General features: G+C 38.9%; 1 non-coding gene across 1 annotated transcript; it reads left to right on the top strand.

Moving 5' to 3' along the window:
* The first annotated feature begins 15,491 nt into the window (after nt 1–15,491).
* LOC114052893 lies at nt 15,492–15,598 on the top strand. The gene has a single exon (XR_003570325.1). It is a non-coding gene; the product is annotated as a U6 spliceosomal RNA (small nuclear RNA).
* Nucleotides 15,599–15,954: the final 356 nt, after the last annotated feature.

Genomic DNA, 15,954 nt, shown 5'->3' with positions numbered 1-15,954 from the left:
TTTGTGACCCTGGACAAGTCACCTAACCCTGTTTGCCTCAGTTTCCTCATCTGTAAAATGAGCTGGAGAAGGAAATGGCAAACCACTTCAGTATCTTTACCATGAAAACCCTAAAGGGGTGAGAAAGGGTGGGACAGGACTGAACAATAAAAACAGTTTGTGAAATTTTAAATGGCTCATCTGTATATGAAAAGGTCAGAAAGGGATAAGATTAACAAAGACAAAGGTTAACAGGTTTTTTTTTCCCCCACAGGCATATTTTTCATAAACGTAAATGAATGGATACACTCATAGTTTAAAAACAAAGGAGTAGCCCTTATTCAAGAGTCAAGCCATGAAATTGAGACTAGTAGGCAAAGAAGAGGGAGGTTCTCATGCCTGAAGTTGGGATCCTGTTCAGGCAATGGTAGGCCCTAGAATCAAGACACTAGCTGGTCCAAGAGTGTGGGCTCCAGTTCTTTCTGGAAGACTTTTCCCAAAGTCTTGAGACTCAGGCTGAGGGTAGCAGTGACCACATTCCATCAGTAAAGAAGCATCCATGGGATAGAGTCATCAGCATATAATAAAGCATTACCTGGAAGGTTTCTGGGCCCTTGACAGTTGTCCCGACCTATGTCTTGCCACTGGACTCTGATGATTGTGGAAGAGAGGGTGGGGCTGATGACTTTGCACAGCCCTGCCTCACTTTTAATTCCAGTTCACTTGCAAGTCAAGACATCACCTTCCTGATATTATCAGTTCTTTTTAAGAATGAAGGACAAACAACAACAGTCCCGGGAAGGTTTTTGTAGAGCAAGGCCCACCAGTGACCAGTGAAGCAGTGACCGTGGAAAACTGAGACCAGAGTCAGAGGGCTCAGTGCAAGAACATTAATGACCCCACAGCCCTGAAACTCCAAAGTAGTGAATTGTCTCTCCTTGCATATGCCCTGGACATTTATGCTCCCTACATTTTTGCCTCAGTCCACTTTTCCCCCTTATGTGTTAGGGAGAGTGTGCCCCTGGTTTTTGGAGAAAATATTTAGTTGCTAATGTTCTTACTGTGCCTTTTCAATAAATGTCTTTGCTCTGAGCTAATTGTGTCCTCTAGTTAACAAGAGCCTGAGTAAACACACTGGTAAGAGCTTGTAAACCATAGTTTTAAGAGTACAGACCAACAGAATGCTTTAAGTCTGGGATAGTCATGGTGCCTGGAGGACCCAATGTATAAATGAATTGGGGAGTAGCTCAGAGGGATACTACACAGTTTAGGTTGCAGGGAGCTACAAGTATTTATAGAGGAAGAATCAATTATAGTGAGACTTCCAGCTTCCCAGAGACCAACAGAGGCCTGACATGTTAATTGGAAGGTCAAGATACACAATATATCTCCTAATTTCATAAAGTAATGGGAAAAAACATGAAATAGGAGTCAGGAGACCTGGTTTCTAATAGAAGCTCTGTTTCAATTACCTTCATGACCTCTTCTGTATAATAAAGGAATTGGATTAAATGATCTCTAAGTGTCTTTCTTAATCTAAAGATTCCATGGCTCTACATCAGGCCCAATGCCTGTTTAATAAGTCTTGCAAACTAAGAATTTTTTTGTTCATTATTTTATATTGCTAATTAATTTTATTGTGTTTAACCCTAATTCCAATGTTTATTGTATTTAAAAGTATAAAAGCCATTCTTAGCTCACAGGCTGTGGACTAGATTTATCTCTTAGAAGTTGTTTGCTGATTCTTGTTCTATATTGTTCTTTCCTGATCAAATGAAAACATGAGCTAGGCTATTTGGAATTGCCACCTTTGATGATCCATTATCAAAGACATTACTACGACTCAACATACTGATAAATTCTTTCCTGGGTCTTGCACCGTTTAAGTGAATCTTTATTCCACATCTTACACCAACTTGGAATTGGCCTCCCTCTTAGAGTTCAGTTTTTTGGCTGTAAAGCCCTGATGTTCCTTCCCATTGTGATTGCCCACCTGCATGATCAGAACTCTGAGCCTAGGAGATCCTAGATGAGCTCCTCATTGCAGTGCTTAATCTTACAGCTTTATTATTTCTGCTCTACTTTGAATGCTTCTACTCTCCCAGCTCCCCTCCTATGTGTCCACCCACATCACCACCTACATTGTCTATAATGTGATTTCTAGCTCCTGTAGTTTATAATGGAGAAATTATGTTAATTTTATTCAGAAGTTTTCAAAGTAAAGCCTGCACCACTCTTTAGAACCCCTCCTCCTTTATTTATTCACTCCAGAAGAGAAAAGTGGCAAATCATGTAAGAAAATTGCCCTGGCATATTGTTAAGTACTTTCCTATTTTTCCTTTTCATTGAATACATTTTCCTGGCTTCCTTTGAATGGAGCCAGAAAACAGCTTCTCTGGTGCTCCAGGTAATAACGACATCCTCTGTGCCTGGAGGGAAGTATCCACTCAGAGTATTTTATATGACAGGACCCTCCGTTCCAGTGACACAACCCATAGGATATGATGGCACTTGGGAAAGAGAGCTGTGGGAGTGATTCTTTATGGACACCCCTCATACTTTATACGGGTTACAAGGCTGCAAGCTCATGCTAGGCTGTTTCTTGTACCAAACAACAGCAAATACCTTCCTCCAGAAAAGAGGCATTCTTCACAAAACCATTCTGTTCTCAGGGTGGCATCATTAAGAAGCATTCAACAAGGACCTGATTCAGGACAGTGCTGCTCTGAAAAATGTGTAAGCAAGACAAACACAGAACATACCTGACTGGCCCTGAGACAAATCAGTAGGTGGTGGTCAATCCATCAAAAAGAAGTCTGCCAGATGTGAAATTTCCATTCAACAACCACATTGAGTACCTCCAATTGGAAAGGCGCTGTTCATAAATTCATAGATTTAGAGCTGGTAGGGACCCCAAGGTTATCAAATCCAACCCCTTCATTTTACTAATACAGAAACTGAGGCCTAGAGAGATGGAAAAAAACTTGCCCAAGATTGTCCAATGTAGTTAAGAATCAGTGGTTCAGATTTCAAGTTAAGTCCTTTTGACTCCAAAGGTAGCATTCTTGGGTATTACAATCTAGGAGGGGAGATTGCTAACACAAGAAAGATCATATAATAAGTAGAATATGCCATAGAAAAGGTACAAACAAAATACTATGGGGATTGAGAGGTGAAATCAGTTCAGCATGAAGTCAATCGTGGAAGACTTTGCAGGGGAGGCAAGCATGTGAGCTAGTGTTGATGGGTGAGTGGGATTTTGACCAGCAGGCACATGGAACTAAGTGGGAAAAGGTAGGTTGTAGGAAAGAGAAGTGCCATGCAGTCTTGCTTGCTTACAGCACATAAAAAAGTACATAAAAAGTACCACCAAAAGTACATTAAAAAAGACTGGCATAATAATAAAGAAAGCTGAGCACCGCAGAATCTATGCTTTCAAATTGTAGTGCTGGAGAAGACTTATGAGAGTCCCTTGGACTTGCAAGGAGGTCAAGTCAGTCAATACTTAAAGTAATTAATTCAGGCTATTCACTGGAAGGCCAAATACTAAAGCTGAAGTTTAAATACTTTGACCACATAATAAGAAGATAGGATTCATCAGGAAAGATGTTGGAAAAGATTGAAGGCAAAAGGAAAAGGAGATGGCAGAGAATGAGATGGATAGAGAGTGTCATGGAAACAAAGAACATGAATTCGGACAGACTTTGATAGATAGTGGAGGATAGAACGGGCTGGCTAGCTATTTATTGTCCATGGGCTCACAGAGAGTTGCAAACTGAGTGATTGAACAACAACAAAAAAAAAAAAATAAGAAGAATAAGAATAAGGTGGAAGCCAGACTGCAAAGGGACTTAAGTACCAATCTGGACTTTGTTCAGTAGGGAAGACTATTGAAGGTCTTTTGCTATGGGAAAAATACCAGAACTGTGTACCTGAACAATTACATTGATTGTAGCATGTGTAGTGACTTAGGGTAAGGGGTGAACTGGAGACAGACAAATTAGGACCTAACCTCTCTCAGGGCAACATGTCCTAAATTATGGTAATGCCATTAAATAGACTTATAGACCTGGGAGGAAGGAGCTGTTTAGGAGCTGTTCTCTAATCTCTTTTTGTAAGTTTGGGAATGTATCTGATCCCACCATGAGCAGGAGAAGAAGAACCAGGAGGAAGAAAGTAAGCTAAGCTGTCTTTGAGAAGAAAAGGACCTGCTTGCTACTGCAGAGATGCTGTCTAAGGTGGATAATGGATCAGAAAAAATGGTGACTTAGATGATGAAGAAATGGAGTATTTGGCACCTACTAGAGGACCTGTGTAGTCAATTGTGTCTGCCTTACCCCTAGGGAAACCTCTATTCAGACAGAGGACTAGCCCCTTTTCAGCCTGGGTATGAATTTTCTTTTCTTTTCTTTTCTTTTCTTTTCTTTTCTTTTCTTTTCTTTTCTCTTTCTCTCTCTTTCTTTTTTCCTTTATTTCTTTCCTTCTTTCTTTTGTGAACTGGGTTTAAACCCTTCTGTCCATTTTTAGCTCTTTTATCTCTCTTGACAACCCCTTAACAATGTAAAAGGTAATTTTCACATAAAATTTCCCCATACACTAACACAATTTGGTGTTTTGGTTTGTTTTTTCTTATATCAAGTAATCTTTTTTTGGTAAGTTTTTTTTTCTTTTTAATATAAAAAGCTTATTGAACTTACCTAAGAAAGACAATTTTAGCAATGCTTTTTTTGGTTATTAGACCTCTGACTTTGTAAATATAGGCAACTCTCATTATAGAAACTCTCTTATGAATATTGGGTTGAAATGGAATAGATTCAGGGGTGGGGATGTGTGGTCTCGAGGTTACATATGGCCCTCTAGGTCCTCAAGCGCAGCCCTTTGATTGAACCCAAATTTCACAGAACAAATTCCCTTAATAAAAGGATTTGTTCAGTAAAACTCGGACTCAGTCAAAAGGCCACATCCAAGGACCTAGAAGGCCACATGTGGCCTTGAGGCCACAGGTTTCCCATCCCTAGTTGATACGTAATGGTTGTTGTCTTTCATTCTCAAAGAGGACCAAAATGACATCACTATGTTGGGGTCAGACAATATGTCTGATTGTGGTTGATCAGACCAATATGAGCTTGGAAGGATCTATCATGGGTTGAGCACAAATAATCCATGTGAACATTTGGAGTGGAGATGTCTCTAAATTTGTACATTTCACATTTTCTTTGAGCTATCACAATTCTACTTTACTCATAGAGCATAGCTTCTCCTCTGGTGTGAGCGCACCATGCTATCCTGTGCCAATGTCTCCCATGTCTCACACTTGATTGCAAAGTTCTTCAGAGAGACCTTGAGAGTATCCTTGTATTGCTTCTTCTGACCTCCATGTGAGCGCTTGTCTTGTGTGAGTTCTTTGTAAACTAGTCTTTTAGGCAAATGTATGTTTGGGATTCAAACAATATGGCCAGTACATTGGAGTTGTGCTCTCTGCAGCAGAGTTTGAATGGTTGGCAGTTCAGCTCAAGGAAGGACCTCAGTGTCTGGTACCTTATCTTGGCTGGTGATCTTCAGAATCTTTCTAAGATAATTCATATGGAAGAGATTCAGTTTCCTGGCATGGTGCTGGTCAACTGTCCAGGTTTCACAGGCATACAACAATGAGGTCAACAAACACTGAGCCAGCTCTGGCAATGTATGCATCAGCTTCATTATCTATGTGTACAGCCCTGGTAAGTATACCGTCAAGGTAAATGAACTTACCCACAGCATCCAAAATTTTTCCATTTGCTGTAACTGATGGTTCCAAGTATGGATGGTGTGGTGCAGGCTAGTGGAGAACATCTATTTTCTTTGTATTGTTGGACCAAAATTAGCACAAACAGAAGGGAATCGATCAATCCTTTGTTGCATCTCAGTTTCAGAGGCTGCATTGAGTGCATAATCATCTGTAAATAAAAAATCTTGCACCAATACTCCCTCCACTTTAGTCTTGGCTTTTAGCTTTTTTTAAGGTAAATAATTTACCATCAGTGTGGTAGATGACCTTGATGCCATTTTTGTCCTTGTTGAAGGCTTCTGACAACATCATGCTAAAAAGCATGGGAGCAAGCACACAGCCCTGCTTCACTCCATTGGTGACTGGGAAAGCGCCAGTGCATCGTCCATTATCCAGAACCCAAGCGTGCCATCAAGAAATTGACATACAATCATGATGAACTTCCCAAGGCAACCAAATTTTGCCATGATTTTCCATAAGCCCTCATGAATGACGGTATCAAAAGCCTTAGTCAGATCTATGAATGTTGTGTACAGACCTCTGTTCTGCTCCTGGCCTTTCTCCAGAAGTTGTCAGGCAGCAAACATCATATCGACCATTCCTCAGCCCTTTCTGAAACTCTGCTGGCTCTCAGGTAGCTGACCATCTTCCAGGTGAAGGATCACACTATTAAGGAGGATTGTGGCAAGAATCTTACTGGCAATGACTAAGAGAGAGAACCCTTCTATCCCCGTGATTGTCACAGAACAATCTATTTCCTTTTTCCTTATAGAGATGAACAAGGGAGACATTCTTGAACTCCTGGGGAACAATCTCCTCTTGTCATAAAATCTGGAAAATTTCAGTCAGCTTTTGTGTGAGCAGTGGACTTCCTACCTTGTCAATCTTAGTTGGAACAGAATCAGCACCAGGTGCTTTGCCACACAAGAGGAGCCTAATGACATTTAAAATCTTGTCTTCAGTTAGAAGTTTGGCTAGAGAGGGATTGACTTCAACCTGAGGTATATGGTCAATGGGTTTCAGCATTGATTGATGATAGTCTGTTGAGAACTTTATGGAAGGGTTCAGCCCATCTCTCCAGGATCATGTCCTTATCACTAGTCAATATGACTCCATCAGCACTGAGTAGTTGAGATGCAACATAGATCTTTGGCCCATAAATAACCTTCATGGCATCATAAAAGTGCTTTGGATTGTAACTATCAGCATAAAAACCGAATTTCATTTGCTTTCTTACTGAGCCAAGAAACCAGAATCTTTCTAAGCTTTGCTTGGACTTTACTTTTGATGAAGTTAAACACTGTCTTCTTAGGGGGGGACAAACTATCCTGCTGGTAATACCTGTGTAGTTCTCATTTTTCATTTGGAAGCTTCTGAATTTCCCTCTTATTTTCATCAAACCAATCTTGATGTTTGCAAATGTTCTGGACCAGATGAGTCAATGTGATGCTCACTATGCCAAATCTCTGAAAGCTTCCCACTCCCTTTCTGCTCCAATGTTGCCAAATGTGTTGGCTCAGCTTTCCTTCCAAGTTAGTAGTTAACTGTTTACACTCAGAGAAGTACTCTAATCTGTCTTACCTTTGGGCTGCTACTTTTGTTGAATAGCTTGGAGAGGATTAAGTCTATGATCATGATGTCCAGTACTCTGTGCCACACATCACCTTTGACACTCTCACATCCTGTCTCTTCTCCTTATAATGATATAGTCTATTAAATGCCAATGTTTGCTGCAAGGGTGCATCCACGAAGTTTTATTGCATTTAGGTAAATGAAAGACAATGTTGCTGATCAGGTCATGAGATGCACAAGTCTTCAATAATAAGTAATCATTGCTGTTGCTGTTTCCAAATCCATTCCTCCCCAGGTCTTCCTGACATGTCTGATCATTTGTGCCTACTCTGGCATTGAAGTTACCCAGAATTACAACTTTGTCCTCTTTCAGCACATTAATGATGAGGGGCTCCAGGCCTTCCTAAAATTTTTCTTTGACCTCATCAGCATTTGTCATGATGGGAGCATAGGCACTGATGATGGTAGTGTGGAGTTTTCCTGCAAGTGGCAGTCACATTGTCACGAGCCTGTCATTCACTCCTTTTTGGAGGCATAAAAGTTTGTTGATTAGGTTAGTTTTGATTGCAAAACTGATGCCAACTTCATGGCATTCCACATCACTGTGGTCAATCCAGAAAAATGTGTATCTAGCTCTAAATTTGGTAAACTGGCCTTCATTTTCCAGCCTTGTTTAACTCAGGGCTGCTATTTGCATACAATGCCTGCCAAATTCTCTTGCAATAAGAATTTTTCATCTTTCAGGTCTACTGGACTTCATGTTGTCTATAAGTGTGTACATATTCCATGTACCAATGGTGAGTGGAATCATCTTTACATAAATTTTTTAATACATTTTTTGTGTTTTGACCCCAGGGTGGGATCCCTACCTGCCACTTTAAGCAGGCCAGGGTTAGGTTAGGTGAAGCAGACAATTTTTAGGGCATCTTTTCTAGCTCCTTCATCATTCCAGGAGGTGAGTAGTGTGGTCCTTCAAAATGACTGCTCAGTTACCCTGAGGGCTGCCAAATCCCACTGTTATTACAGTCCAGTGAGAAGATGACTGTATGGCTTGGGCCTCCTATGTGCAGGGCTGTGATTTCTAGTGTATCTGTACCTGCTGCTTTGTCACTTGCCTGTCACCAGAGGATTTTAGGTAGGCAAAAATTGTAAAATGGTAAAATGGTATGGATGATGTCTTTTACTCATTCATAAATTGGACTTAAGTGAGGCAGAGTTACACAAAGTGATCAGCCTCACTCTCTCTTCCAGAGTCATCAGAGTCCAGTGGCAAGACAAAAGTCAAGACAACTGGTAATGGCCCAGGATGTAGTATCTTTGGTGTCTTTGATGTCTAACCAAGCTTTAAGCATTCCTCAGAGGCTGCTTCAGATGCCTCCTTGACCATTGGAATAAATTGTTCTCATCCACCCTCTCCACTGGGGGAAGTCTTCACAGGCTTGAGATAGACAACCTTCTAAAATACTGATGGGTTTGAGACCCCTCAGTTACCTTGAACCTATCTGTTGAAATGGTTTACCAGGGTGTGGCCACTGTTCATGCTACAGCTTGTTGGAGCCACAGGTAAGAGCTGGGTGAATCAGGTAGACACCAAAGGTAGATGAGCAGCCCCAAAAAGGGCTTGGCAGCCCTCACACTAGAGGTACTAGTCTTCCCTGAACACCCTGGATACCCCAATGACCATGTAATTTAGTGTTTGATAAACCCAAAGATCCAAATTTGGGGGGCAAGAACTCAACATTTGACAGAAATTGCTGGGAAAACTGGAAAGCAGCTTGACAGAAACTAGGCACAGACCAACATTTCACACCATATACCAAGATAAGATCAAAATAGATAAATAATTTAGACAAAAAGGGTGATACCATAGGTAAATTATGGGAGCATGGGAAAATGTCCCTGTCAGACCTATGAATAAGGGAAGAGTTTATGATCAAACAAGAGAAAGAGAGGATGATGGGAAGTAAAATAGATAATTTTGATTACATGACATTAAAAAGTTTTTGCAGAAACAAAATGAATACAGCCAAAATTAGAAGGAAAACAGGAAACTGGGGAAAAAATTTGTAGCCAGTTTCTTTGATAAAGGCCTCATTTCTGAAATATGCAGGGAATTGAATCATATTCATAAATATAAAAACTATTCCTCAGTTGATAAATGGTCAAAGGATATGAACAGTTTTCAGAAGAAATCAAAGCTATTAATAGTCACATGAAAAAGTACTCTAAATCATTACTGATTAAAGAAATGCAAATTAAAACAACTCTGAGATACCATCTCATACCTATCAGACTAACCAACATGACAGAAAAGGAAAATGACAAATGATGGAGGGGATGTTGGAAAATTAGGAAATTGATTTACCATTGGTGAACTAATCCAACCATTATGGAGAATAATTTGGAACTACGCCCAAAGAGCTATAAAACTGTTCATATCTTTTGACCTAGCAATATCACTACTAGGTCAATACCCCAAAGAGATCAAAGAAAAGAAGAAAGGACCTATTTGTAAAAAAAATATTCATTGTGATTCTTTTTGTGGTGGCAAAGAATTAGAAATAAAGGGAACCTTGGGTCTCTGAAGGTTTCGGCAATATGGTACAAACTACAAAGTTGAGAAGTCCTCAGGAATGAGATGGACAACAGTCCATACTTGCTATAATAGCTTAGCCTAGTTAAGTATGCAGAGGCCCATCACCAATAGTTTGGTTAGTAGGTGATGAATTGTTTGATGGTTAACAACCCATGAAACATATGAAACTTATGAAGCCTTCAGCCCTGTACATCCCCCATCCTCAGTGACCATAGCAATAGAAGAAAAAGATGCAGGGGGCAGTAAGTGTCTATCCACTGGTACAGTGGATAAAGCACCAGGCCTGGAGTCAGGAAGACCTGAGTTCAGATCCAGCCTCAAACACTTACTAGCTGTGTGACCCTGGGCAAGTCACTTAACCCTGTTTGTCTCAGTTTCCTCATCTGTAAAATGAGCTGGAGAAGGAGATGGCAAACCACTCCAGTATCTTTGCCAAGCAAACCCTAAATGGGGTCACAAAGACTGGAAATGACTGAAAAACGATTGAAGAACGACATTCTTCCCAATTATTCCCCAATAAAACAGAAAATAAAAGAAATTAATTAAAATTAACAAAAAATAAAGTACCTCATTAACAGGACAGGAAATAAAGAACTTAAATAATAAATCTCAGAAAAATAAATTGAATGAGTGAAAGAGCTCCCAAAGAGGGGAGAAAAACAGCAACTATGGTTTATAAATGAATTACATAAAACATTAGAGGAATAATTAATTCCAAGTTAACACAAACTGTTTATAAAAACAGGAAAAGAAAGAAACCTATCAAATATCTTTTATGAATCAAATGTTGTCTTGGTACCTAAACTAAGAAAAGATATAGCAGAGAGAGAACCTATAGACCAATATCCCTATTGGGTATTAAGATAATGTTATTAAATACAATATTAGCAAAGAAACTATGGTAACATATTTTTTTTTAAATTACATACTATGACCAGGTTGGATTTATACCAAAAATTCATGATTGGTTCAGTATTAGGAAAAGTATAAACATAATAGAGCATATAAATAATAAAATAACAATAGCATATAATTAAATAAATTAATATAGAAAAAGCTTTGGATGAAATACAACATCCATTTCTGCTTAAAAAAATTTTTTTTAATTTTTTTTAATTTTTAGGCAATTGGGGTTAAGTGACTTGCCCAGGGTCACACGGCTAGTAAGTGTCAAGTGTTTGGTCAGAGGCCAGATTTGAACTCAGTTCCTCTTGACTTCAGGGCCGGTGCTCTATCCACTAAAAATTATTTTTTAAATAAAAATAAAGAGTTCTTCCTTTATGTGGTGAATGATATCTATCTAAAACTAAGAACTAGTGTTATCTGAACTGGAAAAACACCAAGACACCTTCAATAGTTAAAAAAAAAAGTTTGTTGTGAAATCTTTGCAGATTTTTCTTCTTTTTTGTTGTTCCACTTCTAATTTCATCTTTCAATGCCTTAAGGATGACTTTGCACAGTTGAACTTTTCACCAAATTTTCTTTAAATTAGCTTTACTCTCTCTGTTTTTATGAGGTGATGCCAAAGATAGGGACTGCATTTGTGATTTCATTGCTTTGGAAGCTACCAGGTGAGGAAATTCTATCTACCAACAGATTTTGGCTCTGCATTATAGATAAAGAAGGTTGCTTAGAGGACTTAGGGATTAAATCACTTGTCCAGGGTTACATCACCAACGTATGTCAGAGATAAGACTGAAAAGACATTTTGGGGCTGCCATATCACCACCTCAATTTGGACCTGGATTTAGAGGACTTCAGCATCCCACTTCTACCTCCAATGCTCCTGAGAACTTGGATAACACAGACTATCTTTGGATAAATATTTTGGACAGCTAAGTCTTGCATATGTGTTTCCTTTTCCATTCTCTAGTACAGACATGGGGTCATCCTGTAATAACTCATTTAGAAAGGATGTCAAATAAAGGAATTCAAATAAGTAGAAGAAATTGATCAATTTAAAAATCTTTGAACTCAGAGACTCCTTGCTACAGTGAATGATCCTAATTCAGCTGACTATATCTTTCCAATCACACAATTAATTGAAAATTGTAGAGAATACAAGATCTTACTGTTAATTATTTATTACAAAAAAGCAATTGACTTGATAAACCAAAATGTAACAACAAATATATACATATATACATATATTTGTATTTCTCATGCTTATGCTAAAGTCAACCAATATTCCTTGAGAGGTACAAATACACAGCTTATTTTATACAATAATCTTCTGATAAACAATATTAATCTGAGAATGATAATTGAACTTACAGCAGGTCATGAGATCAAGTGAGAGAGCATAGAGAAAAATGGACGCAGGAGAAAGTCTTGGAGAATTCTCAAAGTTAGTGGGTGGGACATGGATAAAAATCCAGCAAAGGAGACTAAAAAGTGGGCAGACAATGGAAGGAAAATCAAAAGGGCAGTACCATGAGAATCTGAAGAGCAGAATCCAAGAGGAGGTGATTAACACCATCAAATGCTGCAGGGAGGTCAAGAAAGGTAAGATGCCATGAGAAATGGCATTAGATGTGACAATTAAGAAGACCTAGATAATTCTAGAAGGAATAGTTTCAGTTCAATTATGAGGACTGAAGTCTGGAATTCTTTCATTGTTGGAGCAGGTGTTGGAAAGAACTGGGCTATGCAACTTTCTCTTTAATCCTTTAATCTTTTACTAGTCTCCTGGAAATGGCTTCTTCAAGGAGTTTAGCAAGAAAGGAAGGAAAGAAATAGAATGATAGCTAGCAGGGATGGTAGAATCTAGTGATATTATTTTTAAGAATGGGGAGATTTTTGTAGGCAGCAGGGAACTAGTCAATAGGCAGACATTAAAGATGGCAGGGCACAATTTATTAAGAAAGATAGGCGAGGATTGGATCCAGGTTTTAGCCTTGGTTAGAACAGTGACCTCTTTGTAACATACTGGAGTGAAAGAAGAGATATCAGGGATTTTCTATGATACATTTTCCCCCTGCAACAACAACAACAATAACAAAACCCAACATCTTTTAAACATCAATATTTTTCTAATGATGTTAAATAGCTATGAATCATGGACACCGCGATCTCAGAAAAATCAAAATTGCAGGTGACCTAAAAGGGTAATGGAAAGAAGCACAGTAGATTTTAAGAGGTAGTACCATATTACCAACATTGACTTATATGCAAGCAGTATTATAAAAGATGCCACATGTATGACCAGAAAAGAAACTGGGTCAATTATATAGCAAGAGCATTTCATTGGCATTCATGAAATATGAAAGGAACTAGAGGAAGGACTCCAATATGTTTAGGCTTATTGTTTATGGAAGTTTTATGTAATGACATGGACAAGACTTGTTAAAGATGAATAATGGTAGATAATTATCAATCTATACCAATAGAGCAAGTACCTATCCTAATATAATCACAGATTCTACAGAATATCAAAATCTTAATTATATACGTAGATATTAAATTGTATTTTGTTGAACATATTAACATGGATTAATGGGAGTAGGCATGACATATTCCTACAAAGTCTAATAATATGGGGAAGGAGAGTTGGAGAATATGTACCAAAATTTGGTAATATCTCCAGTTTCTGCTACCACAGTTTTAACTCTCAGAAAAAATAATCACTTTGACACACTCATTCATTCATACAAGCAGGCAATGAACATCTGTTAAGTATCTACCATGTGCCAGGCTCTGTGTTAAGTGCTAAGGATACAGATAATAGAAAGGACAATCTCTGCTCTTAAGGAGCTTATAATCTTAGGGGAGGAAGCTGTTAATGATGGGGTATGAGGGAAGGTACATGGGCAAGGGGATGATGGAGGAGTCCAAAGGAGTGTAGCTGGGTGAGAAATAAAGAGACAGCCAGCCTGGCACCCTCCTTAAATGGAGGTTCTGGAAGGAGCTCTTTGCTCCACCCTCCATCCAGAGGGGCCCAGGTAGCAGGGGATACTGAGGAGATGTGATTTCCAGGGTTGATAGGATCTTGCAGGATGAAACGATTTCTGGGTGAGACATGATGGAAGAGTGCAAGGAGTAGAGCTATGTGAGAAATGAATAACTAGGGAAGGAAGTTTTTATGAAAATGGAAAAGAAGGCAATGATATCCGCCTCATACATTCAGTGAAAGGAAGACGAGAAGAGGCTCAAGAGATCATCCAATATGCCCACCAAGATACCTAGGCAGGCATTCGAGTCAGCACCACTACCTAAGTCTACAGTTTTATCTCAAAATCATAGATTGATAGATCTGGAGCATTTCCCTGAGGCCTGCACTGTTATCTACTAAATATAAGAAGACTTGGAGAAAAGTCTCCATTCAGTGAAGAATCTCTGCAAGATCATGCAGGAGAACCCTGACTAAACTGCATGGGTTGCAATCTACACCAAGAGAATTCCCATATTACTGAGCACATAGAACCATCGAACTGTTGAAGCACCATTCTAGCCCTCTCATTTTATAGCCTCCAAAGACGTAGCGTGGTGTAGAAAGGCCAGTCTTGTGGCAGGAAATCCTGCCTCTTATACAGATTATGAGACCCCAAGCAAGTCCTTTAACTACAAGGCCGCAGGCAACAATCTAAGCTTATAAACTGCCAGAAGAGCTGCCAATCACATGTACAAACAAACAAACAAACAAAAAAATGGGGCTTCAAGAGTCACTATAGAGTAGTATAGAATCAAATGAGATAATATCTGTAAATTGCTTAGAACAGTGCTGGGCACATCGTAGGTATTTAATAAATGCTTATTCAATTCCCTTTCCCTTCTACCATAGTAGAAAGAGTCAGTTTAAATCTCAGCTTCATTAATTATTAAGCTATGTGGCCATGGATAAATCATAATTACATATGTATGTATGCATACATAAATACACATACACACATGTGTGTATATATGTGTGTGTTGCAGTTAGACTAGACAACCTTTAAGGTCACTTCTGGATCTAACATTCTATGATTGCAGATAATGTGACTTGCCCAAGACCCAGAAGCTATAGTACTAGTGTTAGAAGTTAGAAGTAACTGAGTTAGTTTGGAACTGAGGTCTATTAACTTCTAATACAGTGCTCTTTTCATTACATAAAACTTTTCATACAACTCAATATGGTTGTTGAAACTGACAGGAAACTTTAAAGCCGAAGGGTTCCTTCATTTTCTCTGAATATATTCCATTCAATTCTGTAAATATTTATTAACATATTCATAATATTAATAAGTGCTGTGCTAAGTACTGGGGATTTGTTATTATTCAGTGCTTTAGTCACGTCAGACTCTGCGTGCCCCATTTGGGGTTTTCTTGGCAAAGATACTAGAGTGGTTTGCTATTTCACGCTTCAGCTTGTTTTACAGACGAGAAAACTGAGGCAAACAGGGTCAAGTGACTTGCCCAGAGTCACACAGCCGGTAAGTGTCTGAGGCTATATTTGAACCCAGGTCTTCCTGACTCCCGGCCCATTAATCTATCTACTGAGCCACCTAGCTGCCTCCAAGTACTGGGGATACAAAAGAAGAAGGAGTCAGTCCTTGCCCCCAAGAAGCCAACACACAAAAAGAAGGTGAAAAGGATTGAGGGGTGCTTACTTTGGCAGCATATACATTAACATGGGAATGATACAGAGAAGATTAACTTGGCCCCTGTGCAAATTTGTGAAGCATTACATATAAGAGGAAGAAAGAAAGAAAGAAAGAAAGAAAGAAAGAAAGAAAGAAAGAAAGAAAGAAAGAAAGAAAGAAAGAAAGAAAAGAAAGAAAGAGAGGAAGAAAGAAAGAAAGTAAGAAAGAAAGAAAGAAAGAAAGAAAGAAAGAAAGAAAGAAAGGAAGAAAGAAAGGAAGAAAGAAAGAAAGGAAGAAAGAAAGAGAGGAAGAAAGAGAGGAAGAAAAGAAAGAGAGAGGAAGAGAGGGAGGGAGGAAGGAAAGAAGGAAGGAAGGAAGAAAGGGAAGAAGGAAGGAAGGAAGAAAGAAAGAAAGAAAGAAAGAAAGAAAGAAAGGAAGAAAGAAAGGAAGAAAGAAAGAAAGGAAGAAAGAAAGAGAGGAAG

This window comes from Vombatus ursinus, unplaced genomic scaffold (assembly GCF_900497805.2).
Source record: "Vombatus ursinus unplaced genomic scaffold, bare-nosed wombat genome assembly UNPS02014809.1, whole genome shotgun sequence".
Taxonomy (NCBI): domain Eukaryota; kingdom Metazoa; phylum Chordata; class Mammalia; order Diprotodontia; family Vombatidae; genus Vombatus; species Vombatus ursinus.
This window is presented reverse-complemented; position numbering and strand designations above follow the sequence as displayed.